This window comes from Ranitomeya imitator, chromosome 2 (assembly GCF_032444005.1).
Source record: "Ranitomeya imitator isolate aRanImi1 chromosome 2, aRanImi1.pri, whole genome shotgun sequence".
Lineage (NCBI taxonomy): Eukaryota > Metazoa > Chordata > Amphibia > Anura > Dendrobatidae > Ranitomeya > Ranitomeya imitator.
The window spans coordinates 813,897,446-813,911,641 of record NC_091283.1 but is presented as its reverse complement, the minus strand read 5'-3'; the positions used below and the strand labels follow the sequence as shown (position 1 = coordinate 813,911,641).

Genomic DNA, 14,196 nt, shown 5'->3' with positions numbered 1-14,196 from the left:
CTAACACAATGTCTTTTTAGGTGTCGTGTTTAGTGGTCGCGTTAACGTCCCCGCTCTGGAAGATCGGGGATCGGACCTCGGGCGCGCCGCGGACGCTGCAAGCAGCGTCTGAGGCGCGCCACAAAAGAATGGCACCTTGCTAGCGCGAGCCGAAAATGGCACGCTCTAGCGATGCGCTACACCTGAAAATCACATTGCTGTCAATGGTTGTGCTAACGGACCCGTTGCACGGCGTTAATTGTGACATTTTCGCCGTGCAACGCTGTCCGTTAGCGTTAACCCATTAACGCAATGTGAACCTAGCCTAACTAAGGGGGTGATGAAGGGGGGTTTGATTTACTTTTATAGCGAGTTTTTTAGCGGATTTTTATGATTGGCAGCCGTCACACACTAAAAGACGCTTTTTATAGCAAAAAAGTTTTTGCGTCTCCACATTTTGAGACCTATAATTTTTCCATATTTTGGTCCACAGAGTCATGTGAGGTCTTGTTTTTTGCGGGACGAGTTGACGTTTTTATCGGTTACATTTTCGGACACGTGACAGTTTTTGATCGCTTTTTATTCCGATTTTTTTGTGAGGCAGAATGACCAAAAACCAGCTATTCATGAATTTCTTTTGGGGGAGGCGTTTATACCGTTCCGCGTTTGGTAAAATTGATGAAGCAGTTTTATTCTTCGGGTCAGTACGATTACAGCGACACCTCATTTATATCATTTTTTTTATGTTTTGGCGCTTTTATACGATAAAAGCTATTTTATAGAAAAAATAATTATTTTGGCATCGCTTTATTCAGAGGACTATAACTTTTTTATTTTTTTGGTTATGATGCTATATGGCGGCTCGTTTTTTGCGGGACAAGATGACGTTTTCAGAGGTAACATGGTTATTTATATCCGTCTTTTTGATCGCGTGTTATTCCACTCTTTGTTCAGCGTTATGATAATAAAGCGTTGTTTTTTGGCTCGTTTTTTTTTTTTTTTTCTTACGGTGTTCACTGAAGGGGTTAACTAGTGGGCCAGTTTTATAGGTCGGGTCGTTACGGACGCGGCGATACTAAATATGTGTACTTTTATTGTTTTTTTGTTTTTTTTTATGTAAAGAAATGTATTTATGGGAATAATATTTTTTTTTTTCTGCTTTATTTAGGAATTTTTTTTTTATTTTTTTTTTTACAAGTGTGGAAATTTTTTTTTTTACTTTTTCACTTTGTCCCAGGGGGGGACATCACAGATCACCGATCTGACAGTGTGCACAGCACTCTGTTAGATCGGTGATCTAACATACAGCCGGGCAGGATTAGAGCTGCAGCTGCAGCCTGATCCTGACCCGGAAGTGCTCCCTGCAGGACCCGGATGCAGCCCGGCGGCCATTTTGGATCCGGGGACTGCAGGGAGAAGACGCTCGGTACACGGTGAGCACATCACCGTGTACCGATCGTCTCAGGGAAGCCCGCAGGGAGCCCCCTCCCTGCGCGATGCTTCCCTGCACCGCCGGCACACCGCGATCATCTTTGATCGCGGTGTGCCGGGGGTTAATGTGCCGGGAGCGGTCCGTGACCGCTCCTGGCACATAGTGCCGGATGTCAGCTGCGATAGGCAGCTGACACCCGGCCGCGATCGGCCGCGCTCCCCCCGTGAGCGCGGCCGATCGCATATGACGTACTATCCCGTCCATGGGAATTAAGTCCCAGGTCACCTGGACGGGATAGTACGTCATATGGGATTAAGGGGTTAATATAGATTTCTTGCATTGCTACCTCCAAGCAGTGTCTTTAGAGACCCTTTTCTCTTCGTTTCAAGTGGTTATTTGCCAATCTTAAAAGTGCTAATACTGGTGACCGTGCTTGCTTCGGCAGCACATATACTAAAATTGGAACGATACAGAGAAGATTAGTCATGGCCCCTGCGCTAGGATAAAAAAAAAAAAAAAAAAGTGCTAATACTTGTAAAGAAAGCTGATTAGTTGTTAAAGATGTTATCTCAGGTGGACAATCCTTTATAGAATGTAGCCATCCCAATAATAAGCTAGTCAGTGCTGGTTTGGCTACTGTAATCGCATTTAGGCCGGCGTCACACTAGCGAGTTTTACGGACGTATGAGCGCATAAAATACGTCCATAAAACACGCATTACACACGGCCCAATTATTCTCTATGCCCCTGCTCCTATCTGCCGTATTTTACTGATCCGTATTATACGGCTTTCTACGGACGTAGAAAATCGCAGCATGCTGCGTTTGTCACCGTATTGCGCAAAAATTCACCAATGAAAGTCTATGGAAACCAGAAAAATACGGATTACACACGGACCAGCAGTGTGACTTGCGAGAAATACGCAGCGGTGTTAGAGAGAAAAGCCGGCAATTCAGTGCGGTGTACAGTAAAATCACACCGACAGCTTACAATAGAATAGGTAGAATAAATGTGTACACATAGAATAGGTATATATATATACTGTATATATATATATATATGTCAGTGAGACACATATATATATATATATATTAATATTTCATACAGCGCTAGATAGCTTAAAAGCCGGTAATTCAATTGCCGGCTTTTCATTTCTCCTTCCAAAACCCGACATGATATGAGACATGGTTTACATACAGTAAACCATGTCATATTTCCATTTTTTTTGCATATTCCACACTACTAATGTTAGTAGTGTGTATGTGCAAAATTTGGGCGTTCTAGCTATTAAATTAAAGGGTTAAATGGCGGAAAAAATTGGTGTGGGCTCCCGCGCAATTTTCTCCGCCAGAGTAGTAAAGCCAGTTACTGAGGGCAGATATTAATAGCCTGGAGAGGGTCCACGGTTATTGCCCCCCCCGGCTAAAAACATCTGCCCCCAGCCACCCCAGAAAAGGCACATCTGGAAGATGCGCCTATTCTGGCACTTGGCCTCTCTCTTCCCATTCCCGTGTAGGGGTGGGATATGGAGTAATGAAGGGTTAATGTCACCTGGCTATTGTAAGGTGATATTAAGCCAGATTAATAATGGAGAGGAGTCAATTATGACACCTATCCATTATTAATCCAATAGTAGGAAATGGTTAAAAAAACCCACACACATTATTAAAAAGTCTTTTAATGAAATAAAATCACATGTTGTTTTAATATTTTATTATTCTGGTAATCCACCTGAAGACCCTCGCTCTGTGACAAAGAAAAAATAATAATCCAACAATATCCATACCTTCCGAGGATCTGTCACGTCCCACGATGTAAATCCATCTGAAGGGGTTAATTTTTTTTACAGCCAGGAGCTCTGCTATAATGCAGCTATGCTCCTGACTGTAAAACCCCAGCGAATGAATGGAAACTAGGTCAATGACCTGTAGTTACCTTCATTCGCGATGAGGCGCCCTCTGCTGGATGTCCTTCGAGCGTGGGAAAAAATCAGAAAAGTTCCCAGGCTCGAGTTCATATGAGGACAACCAGCAGAGGGCGCCTCACCGCGAATGAAGGTAACTACAGGTCATTGACCTAGTTTCCATTCATTCGCTGGGGTTTTACAGTCAGGAGTACAGCTGCATTATAGCAGAGTTCCTGGCTGTAAAAAAAATTAACCCCTTCAGATGGATTTACATCGTGGGACGTGACAGATCCTCGGAAGGTATGGATATTGTTGGTTTATTATTTTTTCTTTGTCACAGAGCAAGGGTCTTCAGGTGGATTACCAGAATAATAAAATATTAAAACAACATGTGTTTTTATTTCATTAAAAGACTTTTAAATAATGTGTGTGTTTTTTTTAACTCTTTCCTACTATTGGATTAATAATGGATAGGTGTCATAATTGACGCCTCTCCATTATTAATCTGGCTTAATGTCACCTTACAATAGCAAGGTGACATTAACCCTTCATTACCCCATATCCCACCGCTACACGGGAATGGGAAGAGAGTGGCCAAGTGCCAGAATAGGCGCATCTTCCAGATGTGCCTTTTCTGGGGTGGCTGGGGGCAGGTGTTTTTAGCCAGGGGGGGCCAATAACCGTGGACCCTCTCTAGGCTATTAATATCTGCCGTCAGTCACTGGCTTTACTACTCTGGCGGAGAAAATTGCGTGGGAGCCCACGCCAATTTTTTACGCCATTTAACCCTTTAATTTAATAGCTAGAACGCCCAAATTTTGCAAATACACACTACTAACATTAGTAGTGTGGAATATGCAAAAAAAATGGGAATATGACATGGTTTACTGTATGTAAACCATGTCTCATATCATGTCGGGTTTTGGAAGGAGATAGCAAAAGCCGGCAATTGAATTACCGGCTTTTAAGCTATCTAGCGCTGGATGAAATATTAATATATATATATATATATGTGTCTCACTAACATATACTGTATATATATATATATATATATATATAAATATATATAGACAGTACATATGTTTTTATTATTTTTTGAGCACATGGATCCTTTGTATATCCGTATGTCGGTTTTGCAAGCCTGCGAGAAAATCTCGCAGTACGGATGCCATACGGAGGATGCCATGCGCAAAATACGCTGACACACCCTGCCTACGGAGGAGATACGGACCAGTATTTTGGGGACTTTTCTGCGTATTACGGCCGTAAATTACGGACCGTATTCTTATACGCTGAGTGTGACGCCAGCCTTAGTCTTGGCAGTGTGAGGGTTCATTGAAAAAAAGGTTATATACGCACAACAGTTACTTAAAAAGTCCCACCATGAGCATTTGAATAGCGGAAAGGTCTATAAGTCTCTTTACACATGTATGTTAGGAGTATTCGATGTCTTACACCTCAAACTGAAAGCTTTCAGCCTCCTTTTGGGTATATTAAGACCCCTTGAGACGTTTAAGGGTACCGTCACATTTAGCGACGCTGCAGCGATCTAGACAACGATGCCGATCGCTGCAGCGTCGCTGTGTGGTCGCTGGAGAGCTGTCACACAGACAGCTCTCCAGCGAACAACGATGCCGGTCCCCGGGTAACCAGGGTAAACATCAGGTTACTAAACGCAGGGCCGCGCTTAGTAACCCGATGTTTACCCTGGTTACCAGTGCTAATGTAAAAAAAACAAACACTACATACTTACATTCCGGTGTCTGTCCCCCGGCGCTGTGGTTTCCTGCACTGACTGTGAGCGCCGGCTGGCCGTAAAGCACAGCGGTGACGTCACCGCTGTAATCTGCTTTACGGCTGGCCGGCGCTGACAGTGCAGGGAAGCAGAACGCCGAGGGACACGACAGACACCGGAATGTAAGTATGTAGTGTTTGTTTTTTTTTACATTTACACTGGTAACCAGGGTAAACATCGGGTTACTAAGCGCGGCCCTGCGCTTAGAAACCCGATGTTTACCCTGGTTACCAGTGAAGACATCGCTGAATCGGCGTCACACACGCCGATTCAGCGCTGTCTGCGGGAGTCCAGCGACGAAATAAAGTCCTGGACTTTCTGCTCCGACCAACGATGGCACAGCAGGATCCTGATCGCTGCTGCGTGTCAAACACAACGATATCGCTAGCTAGGACGCTGCAACGTCACGGATTGCTAGCGATATCGTTCAGTGTGAAGGTACCTTAACTCTTGGGTTGGACGTTTCCTTTACATATGTGCTCAGTACATGTAAATGCGCAATGTGAACAAGCCTACAACAAATATTACTATAATTTATTTATATAACACCATTAATTTCATGGTGCTGTACATGAGAAAGGGGTTACATACAGAGTTATAGATATCGTTTACAGTAAACAAATTTACAATGACAGATTGGTACAGAGGGGAGAGGACCCTGTCCTTGCGGACTTATATTCTACAGGATAATGGGGAAGAGACAGAAGGTCGGGGATGTGGCAGCTCTGGTGGTAGTGAGGCGACAGCTCTGGTGGTGGTGACGTGGCAGCACTGAGGGTGGTGAGGCGGCAGCTCTGATGGTGGTGAGGCGGTAGCTCTGTGTTGTGAATTCTGTTGTCGAGCTCCCTCCTGTGGTCGTGAGTGGTACTTCGGCGAGTTCTGTCCATGGACTCCCTCTGGTGGCTGTGAGTGGAATTGCTGCTTCTAAGGTTCCTTACACAGGTGATGTGGTTTATCCTTTGGTTGGCTGCTCTATTTAACTCCACTCAGATCGTTACTCCATGCCAGCTGTCAATGTTCCTGCATTGGTTCAGTTCGCTCTTGGATCTTTCTGGTGACCTGTCTACTCCAGCAGAAGCTAAGTTCCTGCTTGTTATTATTTGTTCATTGTTTCCTTGTCCAGTTGGCTATCATGATTTTGTCTTGCTAGCTGGAAGCTCTGGGATGCAGAGTGGCATCTCCGCACCGTTAGTCGGTGCGGAGGTCTTTTTGCACACTCTGCGTGGTCTTTTGTAGTTTTTTGTGCTGACCACAAATATACCTTTCCTATCCTCTGTCTGTTTAGTAAGTCTGGCCTCCCTTTGCTGAAACCTGTTTCATTTCTGTGTTTGTGACTTTCATCTTTACTCACAGTCAATATATGTGGGGGGCTGCCTTTTCCTTTGGGGAATTTCTCTGAGGCAAGGTAGGCTTTATTTTCTATCTCTAGGGCTAGCTAGCTCTTAGGCTGTGAAGAGGCATCTAGGGAGAGTCAGGAACGCTCCACGGCTATTTCTAGTTGTTGTGATAGGATTAGGGGTTGCGGTCAGCAGAGCTCCCACATCCCAGAGCTTGTCCTGTTGAGTTTAACTATCAGGTCGTGCCGGGTGCTCTTAACCACCAGGTCCATAACAGTACAGCTGGCCAAAAGTATTAATGCACCTCAATAGAGGGATAAGAGAAGTTCTGAGACCATTTTTTTTTCTTTGCACTGTGTTTTGTCTTTCTTTTCCCCTAAACCTTTGGGTGGTTCAGGACACAGATGTAGATATGGACATTCAAGGTCTGTCCTCTTGTGTGGATCATCTCACTGCAAGGGTACAAAACATTCAAGATTTTGTGGTTCAGAATCCGATGTTAGAGCCTAGAATTCCTATTCCTGATTTATTTTCTGGGGATAGATCTAGGTTCCTGAATTTCAAAAATAATTGTAAACTGTTTCTAGCTTTGAAACCCCGCTCCTCTAGTGACCCCGTTCAACAAGTAAAAATCATTATTTCTTTGTTGCGTGGTGACCCTCAAGACTGGGCATTTTCCCTTGCGCCAGGAGATCCTGCATTGCGTGATGTTGATGCGTTTTTTCTGGCGCTTGGATTGCTTTATGATAAACCACGTCACCTGTGTAAGGAACCTCAGAAGCAGCAGCTCCACTCACAGCCACCAGAGGGAGTCCATGGACAGAACTCGCCGAAGTACCACTCACGACCACAGGAAGGAGCTCGACAACTGAATTCACAACAGCTCTGATGATGGTTGGTGAGGCAGCAGATCGGGTGGTTGGTGAGGTGGCAGCTCGGCTGGTTGGTGAGGCGGCAGCTCGGGTGGTTGGTGAGGCGGCAGCTCAGGTGGTTGGTGAGGCGGCAGCTCGGGTGGTTGGTGAGGTGGCAGCTCGGGTGGGGGTGAGGCGACAGAATGGTTATTGCAGGCTGTAGGCTTTCCTGAAGAGATGGGTTTTTTTCAAGTTCTGTCTGAAGGATCTGTGGGTGGTGGATAATCGGATGTGTCAGGCGTGGAATTCCAGACGATGGGGGATATATGGGAGAAATCTTGGAGGCGGTTGTGTGAGGAACAAATAAGTGTGGAGGAGAGTAGGAGGTCTTGGGAGGGTCGAAGATTAGTGAGGGAAGATAGTGGGAGATTAGTTCAGAGATATAGGGAGGGGACAGGTTGTGGATGGCTTTGTAGATCAGTGTTAGTAGTTTGAACTGGATTCTTTGGGGAATTGGGATCCAGTGGAGGGATTTGCAGAGGGGAGAAACAGAGGATTAGCAAGGAGACAGGAGGATTAGCCGGGCAGCAGAGTTGAGGACAGACTTGAGTGGTGCAAGAGAGTTAGCGGGGTGTCCACAGAGGAGGGTGTTGCAGTAATCGAGGCGGGAGATGATGAGGGCATGCACAAGAGTTTTAGTAGATTGTGGGCTGAGGAAGGGACGGATCCTGGCAATATTTTTGAGTTGGAGGCGACAGGAGGAGGCAAGAGTTTGGACATGCGGCTTGAAGGACAGGGCACAGTCGAGAGTTACCCCGAGGCAGCGGATTTCAGGTGCGGGAGAGAGCGTGATGCCGTTTACCATAATAGATAGATCAGGTAGGGGGGTATGCAAGATGGGGACAAGATGATGAATTCAGTTTCATCTGCATTGAGTTTTATGAAGCGAGAGTTGAAGAAGGAGGATATGATTCTGTACAGCAGAGAGGTGACATCTGGGCCAGAGAGGTAGATCTGAGTGTCGTCCGCATACAGGTGGTACTGGAAGCCATGGGACTTTATGAGTTGTCCTAGAGCCAAGGGTATAGATGGAAAAAGTAGGGGCCCTAGGACAGAGCCTTGAGAGACTCCAACAGAGAGAGGGCAGGATGAGGAGGTAGTGGGAGTGGGTAACGCTAAATGTGCGGTCAGAAAGGAATGAGGCAATCCAGGACAGGGCAAGGCCTTTGATGCCAAGGGAAGAGAGAATCTGTAGCAGTAGGCAGTGGTTGACTGTGTCGAAAGCAGAGGACAGGTCGAGAAGGAGGGGAATTGAGAACTGCCTGTTAGCTTTGGCTGTGAGTAAGTTATTAGTAATTTTGGTCAGAGCAGTTTCGGTGGAGTGGTGGGGGCGGGAGCCATATTGGAGGTTGTCAAGGAGAGAGATAGATGAGATGTGGGAGGAAAGTTGAGCATGGACATGCTGCTCAAGGAGTTTGGGATCAAACGGGAGCAGTGATATGGGGCTATAGCTGGGCATAGCAGTTGGGTCAAGGTTAGTTTTTTTGAGGATGGGTGTGTTTTGGTGGCATGTTTGAAGGCAGAGGGGAGGGTACCAGAAGATAGCAATAGGTTGAAGAGATGGCTTAGGGCTGGAATGAGCATGTTAGTGAGGTTGGCAGGTGGGAAGGGATGGGTCAATGGCACAGGTGGTGAGGTGTGATTTGGAAAGGAGGTGAGTAAGTTCTCCTTCAGTGATATTGGAGAGGGAAGTTATTAGGGAAGAGCAGAGGTCTAATATAGGGAGTGGCTGGGGTGCTGGAACAGTAAAGGTTTGCCTTGTTTGGTCTATCTTGTTTTTGAAGTAGGTGGCAAAGTCCTCGGAAGAGATGAGGGGAGTCGGAGGTGGCAGTGGTGGGCGGAGGAGAGAGTTAAATGTGCTGAACAGTTGTTTTGGGTTGTAGGATAATGAAGATACAAGGTTAGTGAAATAGGTCTGTTTAGCGGAAGTGAGGGCTAGTTTTAAGGAGAGTGTAGCTTGTTTGAGAGTAGTGAAATCGTCTGGCAGGCATGTTTTCATCCAACGCCGCTCCGCAACACTGGATGCTTGTTGGAGTTTTTTTGTGAGATTGTTCTGCCAGGGTTGCCTATTGATTTGTCGCACTTTGCCATGCATGTGAGGGGCAACTGAGTCTATTGCTGATGTGAGGGTGGAGTTATAGAAAGCGGTGGCGCTGTCCGTGTTGAGGAGTGAATATATGGAGGACAGGGGTAGAAGAGAGTCTGAGAGTCTGTGAAAGTCTAGGTGTGCAAGGTTTCTGCGAGGATGTAGTAGTGGTTGGACATGGGGGGGCGGGTGAGGAGGACAAGGATGAGAAGATGAGTAGATGGTGGTCAGATAGAGGGAAGGGAGAGATCATGAGATTAGATAAGGAACAGAGGCGGGTGACGATGAGGTCTAGTGTATGTCCATCTGCGTGGGTGGCTGTGGAGGACCACTGAGTAAGTCCAAAGGATGAAGTAAGAGCCTGAAGCTTGGAGGCTGCTGGCTGGCGGGTGTCAGTAGGGATATTAAAGTCACCCTTTATGATGGTGGGGATGTCAGTAGAGAGAAAGTGAAGAAGCTAGGTGGAGAATTGGTCAATGAAGGCAGTGGCTGAGCCCGGTGGTCGGTATATGAGCATGAGCTCTGCCAGCTAATTTCCTACAGTAACGATTAAGAAATCTAAAAATTATATAAACTACCTAAACTCTGTATAAAATCTAAAGATACCGGTTATGGTGTGTGCGCAGAATTTCTTATAGATGCCATGATACCCGCATTGTTTTTTGAGGCAGAAGACGCTTCAGGAAAATGCTGATTGTCTTTTGTCCTGAAGCATCTTGTTTGTCATCTTTCTTGCTGTGGTTTTGCGAGTTTATTTGAAAAATTTTCAGCTGCCTGAAGAATGGACCTGCCGTTTCATGGCTTTTGAAGTCTTAAGCAGTTAAAAGAAGTTACAAAAGGCAGGACATGTGCACAGCAAGTCATTTTGATATTGTTGTGTATACAGTATGTTCACTATTTTCAAAGTTTATTGAGTGGTTTTTCAGGGGAGGTTCCAGGCAGAATCCAACTTAAATAGGCAATATGTGCAAACACCATGTGCTATATGCACACAGAGGTATTTGAGGTGTTCAAAAACCAAAAAAATTTCAAGCAGAGATTACTTCAGAAAATGTTCCTTTTCTGAGGAGTTTTGGAGAAGAGGTTTTCTTTTTCTGAAGCAATTTTTATTAGTTTTTGGGCTTTTTGCAAATAAAGACTTTTGCTGTGTTTTAGGGGCAGAAACTGGCTATGTGGATTGTGTACTCGAGTTTTTCATGGAGTTTTCAGAGCAGACCATGATTGGAAAATCTCCAAAACCCTTCTCAAAAATGCCAAACTCCTCAAACACTTGGAGTATCTGCTCAGTGGCTATATGCACACAATGTCTTTAATCTTTAAGCATCTTTGAGTTTTCTTTCATAAAGCTGGTTTTCCTGAAGTATCCTGTGTTTTTGTGCACATTTTCTGAGTGACTCCGCTGGTGTATTTTGCCACTGTCTCCTATTAAACAGTGCAGGTAGCTTCCAAATTAAACTGCCCAAACAACAAACATTTTTTTGAATCCTCAAGCAGATAGTAGTAACAAAATGCTGAACATATGCACAGCAATGTGATTTTGATATTGCTGTGAATTATTTTGATATTTGTGGCACTTTTACGGCACTTTCAGAATCCGCCTGAAGAAGACCTCGTGTGCACATATCCAGTGAGCAGAAACTCTCCTAATCCTCCTCCAAATCTTAAAACTCCTCAAAAACTTTGGGGTTCTGTTCAGTTTCTTTTCCGAAATCTCAACAAAAAGACTCAATGTGCACATAACCTAATGTTGATTGCAAGACATGTGGACATAGTTAGAGGCAGTTACTTAGAAAGGAACGGAAACTATATACCGGTATTTGTAATGTCAAATGTGAAACTGCCACTTGCTGTTTCTTCGAGAGAGATGTTATGCTGTCAATAAAGGTAGTTATTCCACTCAACATTGTTTAATCTGTCCAAACCAAGGCACAGGGAGGTGGCAGGTAACATTTAAAGAAAATCCATCCATCTTTATTATGTTTGGAAAGCTGTGCTGCTTTACTTCCTATCATAAAAATAACAATTCTCCACTGCTTTTTTCTAAAAAATTGTAACTTTCCAAACTTTAAAACTATAAGGCATAACTTCATGTTGCACTATATTAAAACTAACTACATAATTTAATTATATTTAACACCATATATTTTCAGCATGTGGTAGGTGGTTCAGTTGCTTGACTTAAAGGGGTTGTCTCCTTTCAGAAAATGCCCTTTAAGCTGCAGTAGTTACATCAAACAACAAACTATTGCTTACCCTCCTCAGGTCAAACGTCAACTCTCCATTACTGCCCTAGTCACTGTTATTTGCCTGGAGTGTTCTCTTCACGACAACAGACCTGCAGCCAATCACTGAGGTCAGTGGTTCAGCCTACGTAGATGGCAAGAGCTACTGACCTCACTGACTTTCTGCAGAGCAGATAACTCGTAAACAGCGCTGCCACCAAACAACAGAAAAAGTTTACGGGAATTGCAACATTAAAATGTACTTTTTATTGTTGATTTCCCCTGTAACTGGAGATGGCATTTTAGCCCCAGTTGCAGGACAAACTCATCTTCCTGTGTACGCTAGAGAACTAATCTGGTTCTGCTAAGACCCAAGAACTCTTGTTTCCTCCCAGCACCTAATGGTCGTATGTTCTCTGGGATGGGATTTTATTTTTAATGTTGTCAGTTACCATTTAATTGTGCCTTTCCTGTACACTTCAATCAACACATTGGCAAATGCAATAAACCCTCTTCTGCCCTATTAATTAATCTCAAGTCTAAACCCTACTTTATCACACTCACATAATAGTAAAACATTCATTCTTCTATTATCCAGATAGTGTTGATCCCAAGCAAAAAAGCAGACCAAGTCCTAATAACCGAAATACTGTGACATGGGCTGCTAATTAGTTTCACTAATCCAGGGGAGAATTCCTGCAATTGGTCTAATTATGTATTTGCCAAATCTGTCCTTCCCACATAAGTACTTATGTCTCTTTCTTAAAGCCTTTAACTTCTGCCCTCATTTCATAGTTATTTATGGCTCATAGATTAATGATTTTCCACCACCCTTGTAAGGAGCTGCCTTAGCAAAGCCAGTAATCACAACTTTCTTTGTGCAACATATTCCGTAATAAACTACATAATAGTCACGTGCATTAGCACGTCTGATTTTATAGGTTCAAAATCGACACCTTTTCTTTTTCCAGTTAGTTAATCATTTTAGAATTATTTTTTTCTTTATTAAGGTTCCATGGTACATAAAAAAGAAAGTATATAAGTATAAAATACAGCTATAGATATAATAAATATTATTATTAAATATTTATTTGAAGGCCTTCGGCTTGCTCTCGAAACCTGATGGATGAATGATCTGTAGGAAGATTGATCTTCTGCAAGCCTAGATAGGTCCACCAGGGTCTTCTCCACTGTTATCTTGATAGCATCAAGCCATCGAGTTGCTGGTCTTCTTCTTCGCTTTGCTCCTTCTATTTTTCTTATCATGATGTCCTTCTCCAGTGATTGGTCTTGCTGATACTTGCTTCGAGTGACATGTCTAGCTTGATTTGTTCCAAAATTGATTTGTCTGTTCTTCATGCCATCCATGGTATTAATAACCTTCTTCTCCAGTGTCGCATTTCAAAGGCGTAAATTCTTCTTCTCTTTTTATCGTCCAGGTTTCACATCCATACAATAGCACAGAAAAGACTAGACTATACGAGTCGTGTCTTCATCGCCAGTGAAATGTTCAGCAATTTGAAGACATTATCCAGTGACTTTGTTGCCCATTGCTAGTCTCCTATTGACTTCCGCTGTCGTCGCTGCATCTTGACCGATCATCGATCTGAGTAGTTTGAAGTCCTTTACAACTTCCAGTTCTTCGCCGCCCATCTCAAATGTACTTTAGTCATACCTGGCCATAGTCAATAACTTTGTCTTTCTTGTGTTGAGTAGCAGTCCCATGTTTGACCTTTCCATCTTGACACTCTGTAATAAGTCCTTCCTTCCATCTATGGCTCTTGCCTCTTGCTATCAATGCTGTACCATCTGCGTATTTAAGATTGTTGATGATTCTTCCAGCAATTTTGATTCTTTCTTCTTTTTTGGCAAGTCCAGCCTTCCTGAGAATAGTTTCTGCAATACATGGTCTGGTAGTGTCATAGATGCGCCGCATTCTACTGGGCCCCGTGGTACATCTGAGATAAGAAGATTAGCTGAGCACAAGTCCTCTTTAAATCTACACTGCCATTTATGTTTTAACAGTTTTCTTGTGGCATGGAAAGGGTTTAGAGTTCATTGTGGTCTAATGGCTGTGCTGCTTATTGGAACCACACCTTTCCATTATATAAACCTGTGTCTGGCTTCCCTCCATGCAAGCAATAAAATCTTTATTCTGTTCCTGGCTTCATTGGTGAAAGTGTTCTGGAGAGTGGCTTTTGTCATCTTGAGATTGTTGCATGCAGTTTGTTGTGAATACCTCTACCTTCTCCTTCTTCCTCTTTACTGTGTACCAATGTTCCCTTTTTATTTTATCTGATGTGTCAATCGTTTGATTTTGCCTTGGTTTCCCTTTGTCTGTTCAGCTGGTGTTACCCTTTTACTCCTGCCCCTTTCCTCCCTGGGGGGAGGGTGGGAGCTACATAGGATTTCATAGGGCACAGAGAGTTACAAGACCCAGGCATCTCCACCTTCAGGGGTAACCATGGATTAGAGATATATACTAGGGCCTCCCTAGATTAAGGGACAGTATAGGGTACCTCCTCCCA

The 14,196-nt window shown here is 44.0% G+C and overlaps 1 non-coding gene across 1 annotated transcript; it reads left to right on the top strand.

Annotated features, from left to right (window-relative positions):
- The first annotated feature begins 1,840 nt into the window (after window positions 1-1,840).
- On the top strand, window positions 1,841-1,948 carry LOC138668301 (U6 spliceosomal RNA). Its single transcript, XR_011319129.1, has one exon. It is a non-coding gene; the product is annotated as a U6 spliceosomal RNA (small nuclear RNA).
- The last annotated feature ends 12,248 nt before the right edge of the window (window positions 1,949-14,196 follow it).